Raw genomic sequence first — 13,921 nt, 5'->3', positions numbered from 1 at the left:
AGAATAAGAAAGCAAATTCATTATTACCTAATAAAATTGGGTAATTCATAGCTAATTAGTGTATACAGACAAATGTTTCAAAACAAGGTTTTTATGAAGGAAAAACAAGATTGAAAATAGTCCTTGGGGGACTTCCCTGGTGGCACAGCAGTTAAGAATCCACCTGCCAATGCAGGGGACCCAAGTTTGTTCCCTGGTCTGGGAAGATCCCACATGCCGTGGAGCAACTAAGCCTGTGGACCACAACTACTGAGCCTGCACTCTAGAGCCCTCACGCCACAACTACTGAGCCTGCATGCCACAATCACTGAAACCTGTGTGCCCGAGAGCCCGTGCACCGCAACTACTGAAGCCCACGTGCTGCATTTACTGAAGCCTGTGTGTCTAGAGCCTGTGCTCCACAACAAGAGAAGCCACCACAATGAGAAGCCCATGCCCCACAACAAAGAGTAGCCCCCACTCGCGGCAGCTAGAGAAAGCCTGCATGCAGCAACGAAGACGCAGTGCAGACAACAACAGCAACAAAATAGTCCGTGAGAAGCAGTAGAGGATAAACGGTTAAGAAGACAGAGTACCTGAGTTCAAAGCCTGACCCTTCTTCTACTTACCAGCTGAGTGCCCTTGGGGAAATGACTTAATATCCCTGAGTCTTAGCTCACACTTTTGCAGAATTGGAGCAATAATAATAGAACCTACTTCACAGGATTGTTCTGAGTACTTGGGTGAAGTTATTATTATTACTTTGGGGATAAAATACTTGGAAACTTACCACTTCAGATAATATGGTTTGAGAAGGTGTCTAGCTGGGGAGACCAGACAGGTATTTCTAAGACAACAGGAAAGCAAAATAAGTCTGTATTAAAGTAATCCATACTGTCAGTTTTGAGAAAGCAGGTGAAATTTAGGTGTGCTCGATTTGATATGGAGCTCATGAGGGAAAAAGTCCTAAAGGGGCTAACTCTTGGATTTGGTCTTCAAACTATAAAATTTTAGAGTAGAAGTGAGTGTAGAAATCATCCAGTTCAACATCCTTCATAAAACATTTCACATCAATAACCTGGTGGGAAGTAAAACAAAAAAAAAAATGATGAGAATATAAGATTGGCTAATAAGAAGTTTACTGCTGTGGACAATTGATGCTGAATCCTATAGGGACCAACTGGAGTTGCTTCTGATTTGCTCTGTTTGAGGGGCCAGGAAACTGAGCTATTTATCTGTCTAATTTTGTCCAGGAGCACTTCTATGGTTGGGGGTTTGCTCACCAACAATTTCATCCTAACCCATGTGTGGGTCAAGAATGCTACTACATTGAGAGAAAGCCATCAGGCAAAATCATGGGAGTTTGAGTGAGAATATATTGGCACACCCAGGAACAATGAGTGTGGTGAGTAGTGGGTAGGGAACCAACAGTATTTGCTACAAACCACCACTTTCCCCTCTTGGATCAACTAGTGCCCTCTATTAAGTTTATTCTGTTCTTTTACTGATTTTTCAATGTGGGGGATGGTCACAGTTTCTTAAGAAAATAAAAAGAGAATTAGTGGCATAAACTATAGTCCCTATTGCTGTAGATGGTCCTGAAGCTGCTGTTGATATTTATCATCTTCCTCCTCCACCATCCATCTAGATTCCCTTCATCCTCAGCCAACACTTCTGCTTGTCTAGGTTGCTTGCCTTACAGGGTGACCCAGACCTTTATCTCTGAAGGGTTCAAGTTCCTCATTACTGGGCTGTTGTCAGTCTGTGGTTGCTGAAATTAATGGTTCTATGTTAATCAGCAGTCTGGAAGTAACAAGAGCGTCTCAGTGAATCCTCTGAGTTCCATACATACTTTTTACTACCCCAGTTATGTAGCAGCTATCTTATCTTCTCATGATAACTAGGGCTAATAACTGCTAACAATATAGAAACTGCTAATTGTCTCTGCCAATAAAGAGCCCCAAATGACCAGGCAGCAGGTGTAGTTTTAGAGTTAGAAGAACTTTACTGTGTCCACTGGTAGAAGTATTTCCCCACCCTGGAAACCTACAGAACCTAAAATTGTAGAAATGGGAAGCACAAATTCAACTACAGGTCACTGGAAGAAATTATTCCCAGAGCCTCTTCCCACCCCTGAGTTCCCAGATTTTTGTATTCTACCTGTTAGAAACACAGCACCATATAGTGGCCATTGGTTACAAATATATACGGCATCTTGAAGAATAACACCCTATTCTGCAGAGTTCATCCCCAAGCAGGTGCATTAGCTGTTCAGAAGCTATTCCAACATCTTATCAGGCCAGCAGCTTCCAAATGATGCAATATATGGTAGAAAAGTTGATCTCATTGACATGCACCCATTTCCACATTTCCTTTGTCTTAAAGAGTCTTTTATCTGAGGTGATATTATATGGGCTCACAGGTCAGTAAAATGAACATTCTGTGGACCGTCAAATAGTGATGCTGACCAAGACACTACCAGCAGGAAAGGAAAATCCTTACCCAGAATATGTATCAATTTCATTCAGGATGAATCATTGCCTTTTCTAGAGAGGAGTCTGATATAATCAGTTTACCAACAAATGATTCGTTGATCCCTTTGAGGGATGGTACTGGTATCAAGGGCTCAGTATTGGTATCTGATACTGATGGGTTGAATATTCAGCAATGAGAATAACTATATCAGCCTTGGTGAGTGGATCACCATGCTGTTGTGTTCATGCACAGCCTCTATCCCAGCCACTATCACTGCTCAAATCCCATGGGACCAATGTGGAGGAACCTAGACAGATGCTGTACATGGTGGATTTGCAACACAGTTGAAGAACACTGAGCTTGGGAATTTAATGCTTTTACAGCAAGAAAAAGCAAGCCTACTCTTTGAATGGAGGGAGTCATAGCCTCATTTCTTTTGTTAAATGTGCTTATTTTGAAATTCATCTATGTTATTTTGTATATCCATAGTTCATTCCTTTCTTTACTGAGTAATATTCCATTACAAGGATATGTTTATTCATTCACAGGTTGATAAACATTTAGGTTTTTCCAGTTTTGGGCTATCACAGATAAAGCTGCTGTAAAAATTAATGTACAAGTCTTTGGATGAACACATGCTTTCTTTTCTCTTGGGTAAAACATCTAGGAGACACAATAGGGGTATGTTTAAATTTTTAAGAAACTGCCAATTGTTTTTTCAAGTGGTTGTTCCATAAGAGTCCCAGTTCTTTCACATCCTCTCCAACTCTTGGCATGGTCAGGATTTTTAATTTTAGATATTTTAATAAGTGTATAGGGAGGACCTTCAAGATGGCGAAAGAGCAAGACATGGAGATCACCTTCCTCCCAGCAAATACATCAGAAGTACATCTACATGTGGAATGACTCCTACAGAAAACCTACTGAACACTGGCAGAAGACCTCAGGCTTCCCAAAAGGGTCTTGGTGCTGCGGCCAGGTGTCAGGTCTGAGTCTCTGGGGCAGGAGAGCCGAGGTCAGGACATTGGTCCACCAGAGTCCTCCTGGCCCCTCATAATATCAATCAGTGAGAGCTCTCCCAGAAATCTCCATCTCAATGCTAAGACCCAGCTGCACTCAACAATCAGCAAGCTCCAGTGCTGGACACCACATGTCAAACAACTAGCAAGAAAAGAACACAACCTCACCCATTAGCAGAGAGGCTGCCTAAAATAATAATGAGTTCACATACACCCCAAAACACACAACTGGACGTGGCCCTGCCCACCAGAAAGACAAGATCCAGCCTCAGCCATCAGTAAACAGGCACCAGTCCCCTCCATCAGGAAGCTTACACAACCCACTGAACTAACCTTACCCACTGGGGGCAGACACCAGAAACAATGAAAACTATGAACCTGCAGCCTGTGAGAAGGAGACCCCAAACACAGTAAGTTAAGCAAAGTGAGAAGACAGAGAAATACGCAGCAGATGAAAGAGCGAGATAAAAACTCACCTGACCAAAGAAATGAGGAGGAAATAGGCAGACTACCTGAAAAAGAATTGAGAGTAATGATACTAAAGATGATCCAAAATCTGGAAACAGAATAGAGAAAATACAAGAAACATTTAATAAGAACCTAAAGAGCAAACAATCAATGATGAACAACACAAGAAATAATATTAAAAATTCTCTAGAGGAATCAATAGCAGAATAACGGAGGCAGAAGAACAGATAGGGGACCTGGAAGATAAAATAGTGGAAATAACTACCACAGAGCAGAATAAAGAAAAAAGAATGAAAAGAATTGAGGACAGTCTCAGAGACCTCTGGGACAACATTAAAGGCAACAATATTAGAATTATATGGGTCCCAGAAGAAGAAGAGAAAAAGAAAGGGAATGAGAAAATATTTGAAGAGATTATAGTTGAAAACTTCCCCAACATGGGAAAGGAAATAGTCAGTCAAGTACAGGAAGTGCAGAGAGTCCCATACAGGATAAATCCAAGGAGAAACATGCCAAGACACATATTAATCAAACTATCAAAAATTAAATACAAAGAAAAAATATTAAAAGTAGCAAGGGAAAAAAAACAAATAACATACAAGGGAATCCTCATAAGGTTAACAGCTGATCTTCCAGCAGAAACTCTGCAAGCCAGAAGGGAGTGGCAGGACATATTTAAAGTGATGAAAGTGAAAAACCTACAACCAAGATTACTGTACCTAGCAAGGATCTCATTCAGCTATGACAGAGAAAATAAAATCTTTACAGACAAGCAAAAGTTAAGAGAATTCAGCACCACTAAACCAGCTTCACAACAAATGCTAAAGGAACTTCTCTAGGCAGGAAATAGAAGGAAAAGACCTACTAAAACAAACCCAAAACAATTAAGAAAATGGTAATAGGAACATACGTATCGATAATTACCTTAAATGTAATTGGATGAAATGCTCCAACCAAAATACATAGACTGGCTGAAGGGATACAAAAACAAGACCTGAATATATGCTGTCTACAAGAGACCCATTTCAGACCTAGGGACACATACAGACTGAAAGTGAGAGATGGAAAAAAGATATTCCATACAAACGGAAATCAAAAGAAAGCTGGAGTAGCAATTCTCATATCAGATAAAATAGACTTTGAAATAAAGACTATTACAAGAGACAAAGAAGGACACTACATAATGATCAAGGGATCAATTCAAGAAGAAGATATAAGAATTGTAAATATTTATGTGCCCAACATAGGAGCACCTCAATACATAAGGCAAATGTTAACAGCCATAAAGGGGAAATCAACAGTAACACAATAATAGTAGGGGACTTTAACAACCCATTTCACCAATGGAAAGATCATTCAAAATGAAAATAAATATGGAAACACAAGCTTTAAATGACACATTAAACAAGATGGACTTAATTGATATTTATAGGACATTCCATCCAAAAACAACAGAATACCCTTTCTTCTCAAGTGTTCATGGATCATTCTCCAGGAGAGATTACTGCCATTTTGCTGTTTGGTCTTGCTTCCCTTTTCCGTAAATACCTGCATGGGCCATGCTGAGACTTGATGTTATATATCCTATATATCTATAGGCCATTGCTGTCCAATATAATTTTCTGTAATGATTGAAATATTCTATGTATTTTGACATTATGGTACTATCATTTGAAAAATGAACTCATCAAGGTTATATTTATCTTTGCCTCTTTTTTGCCTTCATTAAGTAAATTAAACACAGGGGCATAAATCTTTATAATAAAATCAATCTTAAAATCCAGTGAATCCATACACAATACTCAAAAAAATAAGTGTTCTTCTAACTGTATACAGTAAAAGGCACAAATAATCCAATAATAATTTTTCTAATTGGCCAAATACATTTCCAACTCTTCTCAAAACAATCAAGGGAGACAAGAGCAGATCCTGAGGAGGATATCATCTTGTGATGAGTCTACTTCAAATCAGGGCTTTGCATGGTCTCCAGGTGATGGAAAATTCACTCTATCCATGGGAAAGCAGCTTCTCCTGCCATCCCAGAGACACCTGAGGGGGAATCTGAGGTTTGAGTGTTCTCAAAGATATACACCAAAATTCCCTCATTCCTGTTCTCAGGGTCTCACTCCTTCCCTTTGGGGTCCTGACCCTTGCATAGGGGCCCTGCAGGAGCTGTAAATTCAGCTTCCTTTGTAACTCTATCATTCTTACAATCAGATCTTGGGCCTGATCTTCAGCATAGCCTGCCTTGCAACTGCAAGGAATTAAGTCTCTTTTAACGTTGCCATGGAGACCCTCTACCTTTCACATCATGCCCTGAGTAGATAGTTGGCTGATCTATCATATATTTTTTCAAGTTCTCTGAAACTTGCCAATAAAACAAGCCAGCCATCTTTATAATTAATATTACCTCCATTTCTTTAAAATAGTAGAGCAATTGCATAAACCTTCCACCTGTATTCCATCCCAACCCTCAAGAGGTGAACACCTAAGTAATTGCTATGCTACACATGCTGTGGGTATCACCAAATTACTTGCACTGAAATCTTTGAGGGAAACCCAAGGTGAGACAAAGATCCCAGGGAGCAATATTAGGCAAGAGGGGAAGTGACGCAGGGAAGAGAGGAAGTAGTATGTGTGTTTATGAGCACACTGGGGACCACACGGACTTGTGTAGAAACTGTCTCAGAGGCTGAGTTTGTTGGGTATTTATCAGCCAGTTACCATCATCATTGGTGGTATCTGTGCCTGTGGCTTTAACACCTCAGTACTTCCGTCCACTCTGCGCATGGGCAGAACCTGCCCCTGAGACCAGAGAAAGCGCCCAGGCAGAGTAACGGGTTGGCAGAAAGGGTAGTCTGCATGCCCGGGCAGAGTGAGTGCCGGGGGGAAATGGTCGAAGACCACAGCATAAGGTACAATGTTCTTTCCTCTGCCTTTTGTTTATCTTCAGCCTGCACAACTCATGCCATCTGTGGTTCTCTTGAAGATTTAAGATTTGCAGTTTCTTTCACCAAAACACCTGTTTTCTTACCTCAACACCATCGCTCACGCTGTGCCCTTTGCTTGAAATATCCTCCGTTCCCTAAGGTCCACCCTACTGCCCCGCTGAACTACAACTCTTCTTTCAAATCTCAGTTCAGCTGCCGCTTCCTCTTGGAAGCATTCCCAGCCTCCCGCAGGCAGAGTTGCGTTGGCCTCGAAGCCCACTTAATACCCTGGACATATTTCTGGTATAGAGCGTCTTGTGCTGCTGTTGTTACATTTGCTTTCCTTGCCTATCTCCCTGAAGGAACTTGGAGCAACTTGAGGGGAAGGATTTCTCTTATTCATCTTTATTTCCTAAGAACATAGCATGGGGCCTGGCACTGGGTAAAGAATCAAAGGCTGTTGAATGAATAAACAAATGAATATCATCTACTATAGCTCAGATTGTTTTCCAACGTCTCATAGCCAGCCAGTAGCAAAGCTGGGGGTAAAATTCATGTTTTTTAATGCCCAGTCTTGGAGGAAGTGGCTTTTATCTTAGGTAATTAGAAGGCAAAAAACGTGGGTGTCCCAGATGCCACGTACGAAGAATTCTCTCAGTGTTGTCTTGTTTACTTTGGTATTCCAGACCGTGAGGGTTGTCCTGCTGACCTGGAGAACTTTGATTTCAGGGCCAGACTTGGAGTGGGTGTTGGAGGATCTTGGAAGATGTACAGTGGCTTTTCTCCTTAGACGTTCTGGCAGGAAGAACCTGGTGGAATGGATCTGTATTAAGGGAAAATGGTGGTTACTTTTCCGAACTGTCATTGGTACTTCACTGTTCAGAAGGCCCTTTCAGTGCTTTCATGAGTGTGCCTAGCTCATTGTTTGCTTCACATTTTCAGCCCGCAAATTTCTTTCCAAATGAGCTCAGCACAGCCTCAGAGTAACTAGTTTAATTTGCTTTCATGCAAATGCCTTATATGTTACTTTTGTCATCACCCACAATAATGATCTTTCTGGGTACTCCTTTAGGGTTCCCCAAGAAAATCCAGAGTTGCTAAACCACCACTTTTCCTTCAACGTGGCTCCTCGTTCTTTGAGGGTCAGCCGCCAGGTGAGCTGAGTTTTACACTGGCCCAGAGTTTTATATAAGCCCTCCCAGGCCTGGCTCAGAATGAAACAGTGATTTTCTGCTTAACAGCCCAAAGATTTGGGTGGCAGGCAGGGTTGAGGTAGGGGTTAATCAGGGTAGGCTTGCTGGTGGGCCGCCAAGGGGCTGTAAGGTGAACATTCATCTTGGCCAGGTGACTGAGGTCAAGGTCTGACCCTTGGCTCTATTGCTTTAGAAACCTGGTTTGTCAAGGAGGCAGGATTCGTCTCTCAAGAGGCTCTTGCAGAACCTGAGCTCAAAGAGACTGACAGATAACACAGAATACTCACCTATTACTTTATATTGAAGCACATCTCTCTCATGTACATTAGGAAATGCACATCATGGTCTCTGTCAAATTCTAGAAGGCCAAATTCTAATCGGAAACGAGTTCGGTGAGCAGGGAATCAGAGAAAAGGGAGCCTGCGGCATGACTGAAATGCTTTATGGCATCTTGCTGATAACTGAGCCACTATCCAATGGATAGCTGGGCTACCATGTTAAAAATGCAAATCTGAACATAAATCTCTTGGCTTAAAACCTTCAGTGGTTTCAAATTGCTCTTGGAATAAAGCGGAAAAAAGAACTTGTTCCATAAAGTCTGACATGATTTTTCCTCAGCTTCATTCTAGCTTCTTGGTTTGCTTTTACTCTCCAAAGCCTTCTTACTTGCCCTTCTCTTCCTGCAGTGGCTTTTCTCTCTCTTATCCTAGTTAACTCCTACTACTCTTTATTTATTTATTTTTTTAACTTCTTTATTGGAGTATAATTGCTTTACAATGGTGTGTTAGTTTCTGCTTTATAACAAAGTGAATCATCTAAACATACACATATATCCCCATATCTCCTCCCTCTTGTGTCTCCCTCCCACCCTCCCTATCCCACCCCTCTAAGTGGTAACAAAGCATCAAGCTGATCTCCCTGTGCTATGCCGCTGCTTCCCACTAGCTATCTATTTTACATTTGGTAGTGTATATATGTTCATGCCGCTCTCTCACTTTGTCCCAGCTTACCCTTCCCCCTCCCCGTGTCCTCAAGCCCATTCTCTATGTCTGCGTCTTTATTCCTGCCCTGCCCCTAGGTTCATCAGAACCTTTTTTTCCTTTTTTTAGATTCCATATATATGTGTTAGCATATGGTATTTGTTTTTCTCTTTCTGACTTACTTCACTCTGTATGACAGACTCTAGGTCCATCCACCTCACTACAAATAACTCAATTTGTTTCTTTCTATGGCTGAGTAATATTCCATTGTATATATGTGCCACATCTTTAGAGAAATGCAAAATGCAAATCAAAACTACAATGAGGCATCACCTCACACCGGTCAGAATGGCCATCATCAAAAAAATCTACAAACAATAAATGCTGGAGAGGGTGTGGAGAAAAGGGAACCCTCCTGCACTGTTGGTGGGAATGTAAATTGATACAGCCACTTTGGAGAACAGTATGGAGGTTCCTTAAAAAACTAAAAATAGAACTACCATACGACCCAGCAATCCCACTACTGGGCATATACCCTACTACTCTTTAAAAAATGTGTGTAATACATGATTTCCAATCACCTGTAGTTTTACTTGTTTTTTAATAAACCTGTATTAGTGCCTCTTATGGGTATTAGGGATACAGCAGAGCAGTGAACAAAGCAAAGTCTGTGTCCTGTAGCCTTCTTGGAGAGAGACAAACAGTAGGAGGAACAACCAATGGAAAACAGAACATTATACACACACTGCACGCCTATGTATACATATGTGCATACATATATGTATACATTTTTATATATATATAATATCTAAAAGTATAATAGAGAAAACATAAGTGGCATTAAGGGAGGTGGCGAAGGAGGAAATTGCTGTTTTATACCAGGATTATCAGGGCATGTCTCACTGATAGAATGATGTTTGAGCAGACCTGAAGGAAGTGAGGGGAGAGCTTTAAGGATATCTGGAGAAAAATGGTTCCAAACAGGAGGAACAGCAAGTGTAAAGGCCCCAAGGTAGGGTTGTGCTTTGTCTGTGGCTTTGTAACATTTATCACAGGTATTCGTTACAGCAATTATATATTTATATGTGTCATTATTTTATTAATGCCAGTCTCTACCACTAGACGTCTAAGCTTTCTGGGAGCAGAGACTCAAATTTTTTTAACTTTGTATTCTCAACCTCTAAAGCATAGGTCCTGATAGAGAAAATACAGTTCATACATACTTGTGGAAAAGTGAAAGGAAAGGAAGGAGAGGGAGGGAGGAAGTGGATGGGAGAAAGGGAATGAGGAATGAGGGGGGAGGGAAGGAAGGAAGGAGGGAGAAAGGAAGTAAGAAATCCCCCAAAGAGATGAGTTAAGCCCCTTGTCTCGGGCACCCTCTTCTCTGGTATGGGCAAAGATGGGCATCACCAATATTAACCCCCAGACCTTTTCCCTCCTCTGCTTCTGTTGCTGCACAGCCCCTCTGTTGCCAGACATATTTTTCCCTTTAAATGTGTTGATAATTTCCTCTGGGTTAGTGTCAAGTCTTATGTGCCTGGAAAAACTCTTCTGAATCTTTAATGTGAATTCTCATATTTTTGCTCTGATATATTTTCTGTTGATTTTACAGTTTAACTCTTGGAAGGCCTCTGTTTTTCCTTGTATTCAACACTTAGAGGAACCTTACCTTCGCCCCCGCCCCTCCTTAACATGCATCCTTTCTCATTTTCTTTTGATCTCCACTAGCCACCAAACTAGGCCAACGCCACAGGTTAGTCCAGACAAATGTCTCTTTTCTGGGACTGTCCAAATTTCCCTGGCAGTTGGGCAGGGGTTCACTTCCTGTATTTTTAAAGCTCTTGCAATTGTATGCCAGGTTTGGAATGGACACTCTCTAATCTGAAACAAGGACTCTCAGGAGGATTGGCTTTTTACCAAGTGAGGTGGGCCAGACCACAAAGTTTGGTTTGGGTTCCAGGATGGGTAAGAGTAGTCACACACCCACAGAGTAAGGCTGCTTTGGCTTAGCTTTCCTCCTGAACCAACACACCGGTCGTGAACCAGCATGTATTAGTTTGTATCTGATAGCGAGGAAATAAATATGTTACAAGGGTTTTGCATTTTTGCCGAGAGTGTCATGTAAGCCCTCCGGACTCAAGTCTCCCACGATCTCCCCCAACTGACACATGATGTGAGTCTTTCCTGGGCAAGTCCAATCTTTCTCCTGTCAAGAGAATTGAGGAGGCCTTTTTGCCCCTTCAAAGCAGTGTCCTGAGAAAGACATTTGGACTTCAGAGCAAAGAGATTAGAGGGCAGCTTAGGTGTCTAAGTTCAGAGCTAGTGAGATACTCAGAAATCACCAGGGGTCAGCAAATTTTCTATAAAGGGCCAGATAGTAAATATTTTAGGCTTTGAGGACCATATGGTCTCTGTAGCAACTATCTCTAATATTAGAGCATAAAAGGAGACATGCGTTCCAGTAAAACTCTACTTATAAGACAGGTGATAGCCTGAATTTGGCCCATGGTGGAAGTTTGCTGACCCCTGTCATAAGCCATAAAAATCCTTCATTTCTGTTTGAATTGAACTCTACATTTGATGGTGAGCTGCCACCAAAAATGTTGAGTATGTAGTTATTATTTTACACCTTTTAAAAAACGTTGATTATCATTGTGCACATTTTACAGAATATTGTCTTTTCCCCCAAAGAGTCTATCATCTAGTATGTTTAATAAGAAATCTGTGATGACAAATAGGAGTTACATCAACAAAGTGAAAGATGCTCTTGTAATTTGCTGTTCAAAGTGTGCCCATGGGCAAGGACCATTACGTCATCTAGAAGCTAGTTAGAAATGTAGGATTTCAGGAATGTCCCGTGATACAGTGCGGCAGAATTTGCATGTTGACGTGATTCCCAGATGCCTGGTGTGTATTAAAGTTCAAGAAGCCCTGTTCCACCACTCAGCCCTGAATGCAGTGTCTCACAAGCATTTCCTATTGCAAAACCTAAAAGATGGAAGGCAGATTTCCAACAACTCTCTAAAACAACTGTAGTAATAGGTCCAGATTTTCTCAGAGCCTCCTACAGTAAATTTTTGTTACATGAATAACCATCCATTTACTTAACTATTTTGCAAATGATTGGTTTTCACACTATTCCTTAAAAAGTCTGACACATTCCTACTTTTACACCTGGACTTTCTCAGTTTTATTGGCCTGGAATGACCTCTCACTAACTGACCCCTTTCACTCACTGAACCCCAAGGATCCCCTGGGGCATGATTCAAGCCCCTTTCCCTTTGACATGGTTGCTCCCTTTTCTGAACTCCTATTATCTGGTCAACTCACAATTTGCTAAGCATGAGTTCTAGACCGCAGTCTCCCTGAGAGTGGAGACCAGCATCTCAATCATCCTTGAAAGCCTGAGGGTTTACAGCGTCCTCCTTTGAATATGGTAAGAAACTTAAATATATATCGATTTCCATATCACAGGACGATAGGGTCCACTCACACCTGCCAAAGAACTGAGGCCATGTTCTTTCTCTGGAAAAATAGAAATCTCACTGTGACTTAAGTAACCTACATCTTGACCCCATTCAAACCAGGCAGGAACTAGCAGCAGTAGTACTTAACCGTAACTCCAGGCACTCTGTGGGTAGCCTTGCAGACTATGAACTGCCAACATAAGAGCTCATAGGTGGATGGCATATGATATAAGATCCATGCAGGAGCTCATATTTTCCAGCACCTGATCCAGCCTATCAGATGTCATTTGGTTGAGGGTAAAGTGAAGATCTGCCACTGATACTCGGGTGTTCTCAGGTCAGGAGAAGCTGATTCCTATAGGAAGCCTTGACTGTGTCCATTTGATAGATTCTGCTATAGTGAGACTTTTGATGAATGAATAAATCAGACTCAAGTCTGATTTATTGAGTGATTCTTGATATCTCAAACTTAGCACTGTGCTTAATGCTGTGAACATATAAAAAGACGTATAAAGAAGAACACAGTGTGATCCCCGACCTTTTAATTCAGTTGGGGAGGTAAGTGAGGACCTGCTTCCTTAGTTAAATAAAATGCACGGTCACTCAGCCAGAGCTGCTTGTGGCAAGGTGGCCACTACTTAGTACCAATGCAATGAATATGTGGTTAATAGGTGCTATGGTAGCTGGTAGGAGAGCCAGAGACATTACCATAGGCTGGAGAGTTAGGAAAAGCTTACTGGCAGCAGTGGGCTTAGGGTAGGCCCTCAGCAAAGGGTACCTTGAACAGACTTGTGTGGAAAGGCTTGCGTTGCCCAAATCTGGGATAAGGTTAGCTTCTTTATCCTTATCCATCCTTCTCACCCCCACCCCTCCTCCTTGTAGCGTGTAGCCAGGGAAAATCTGCTGCTCTTTCTTTCCTGGAAGCTGAACCACTGGCTTGGGCTTGTCTGTTAGTCTCCTTTACTCCTCCCCATCACCCAGCAAATCCGGGCGCTTGGCAGCGTGGCTGGACTAGTGATGCAGTGGTAAATCCCCTCTTCTTCATCAGAACTTGGTTCTCTCACTTGGTGCTAAGTTGTCTTCTCTCTGGGCTCCCCGAGGAGGCCATGGAATAGACTGAACGGCAGCCGGGGCCTACCTGAAAGTGAAAGTGAATTCTTGCCGCAGGAAAAGAGCAAGGAGCTACATATGCCTCATCATCTGTTCCTGTGTATTTTTTTTCCCTCTGCTGCAGTGAGACCTGCTCTTAGCTCTGGGGGAGGCAGCAGCTAAAGTTAAGTCCCATCTTTAGGAGGAAATATTTATCAACTTTTATATAGAATGTGTTTGCATGTTACTATGCCACTTGTTATGTAGTCAACAGATGTTTATTAGGTACTGATTTTATGCCAAGCCCTGTATCAGATACTG

Source organism: Balaenoptera acutorostrata, chromosome 9, assembly GCF_949987535.1.
Source record: "Balaenoptera acutorostrata chromosome 9, mBalAcu1.1, whole genome shotgun sequence".
NCBI classification, from domain to species: domain Eukaryota; kingdom Metazoa; phylum Chordata; class Mammalia; order Artiodactyla; family Balaenopteridae; genus Balaenoptera; species Balaenoptera acutorostrata.
Note: the sequence above shows the minus strand (reverse complement) of the source record.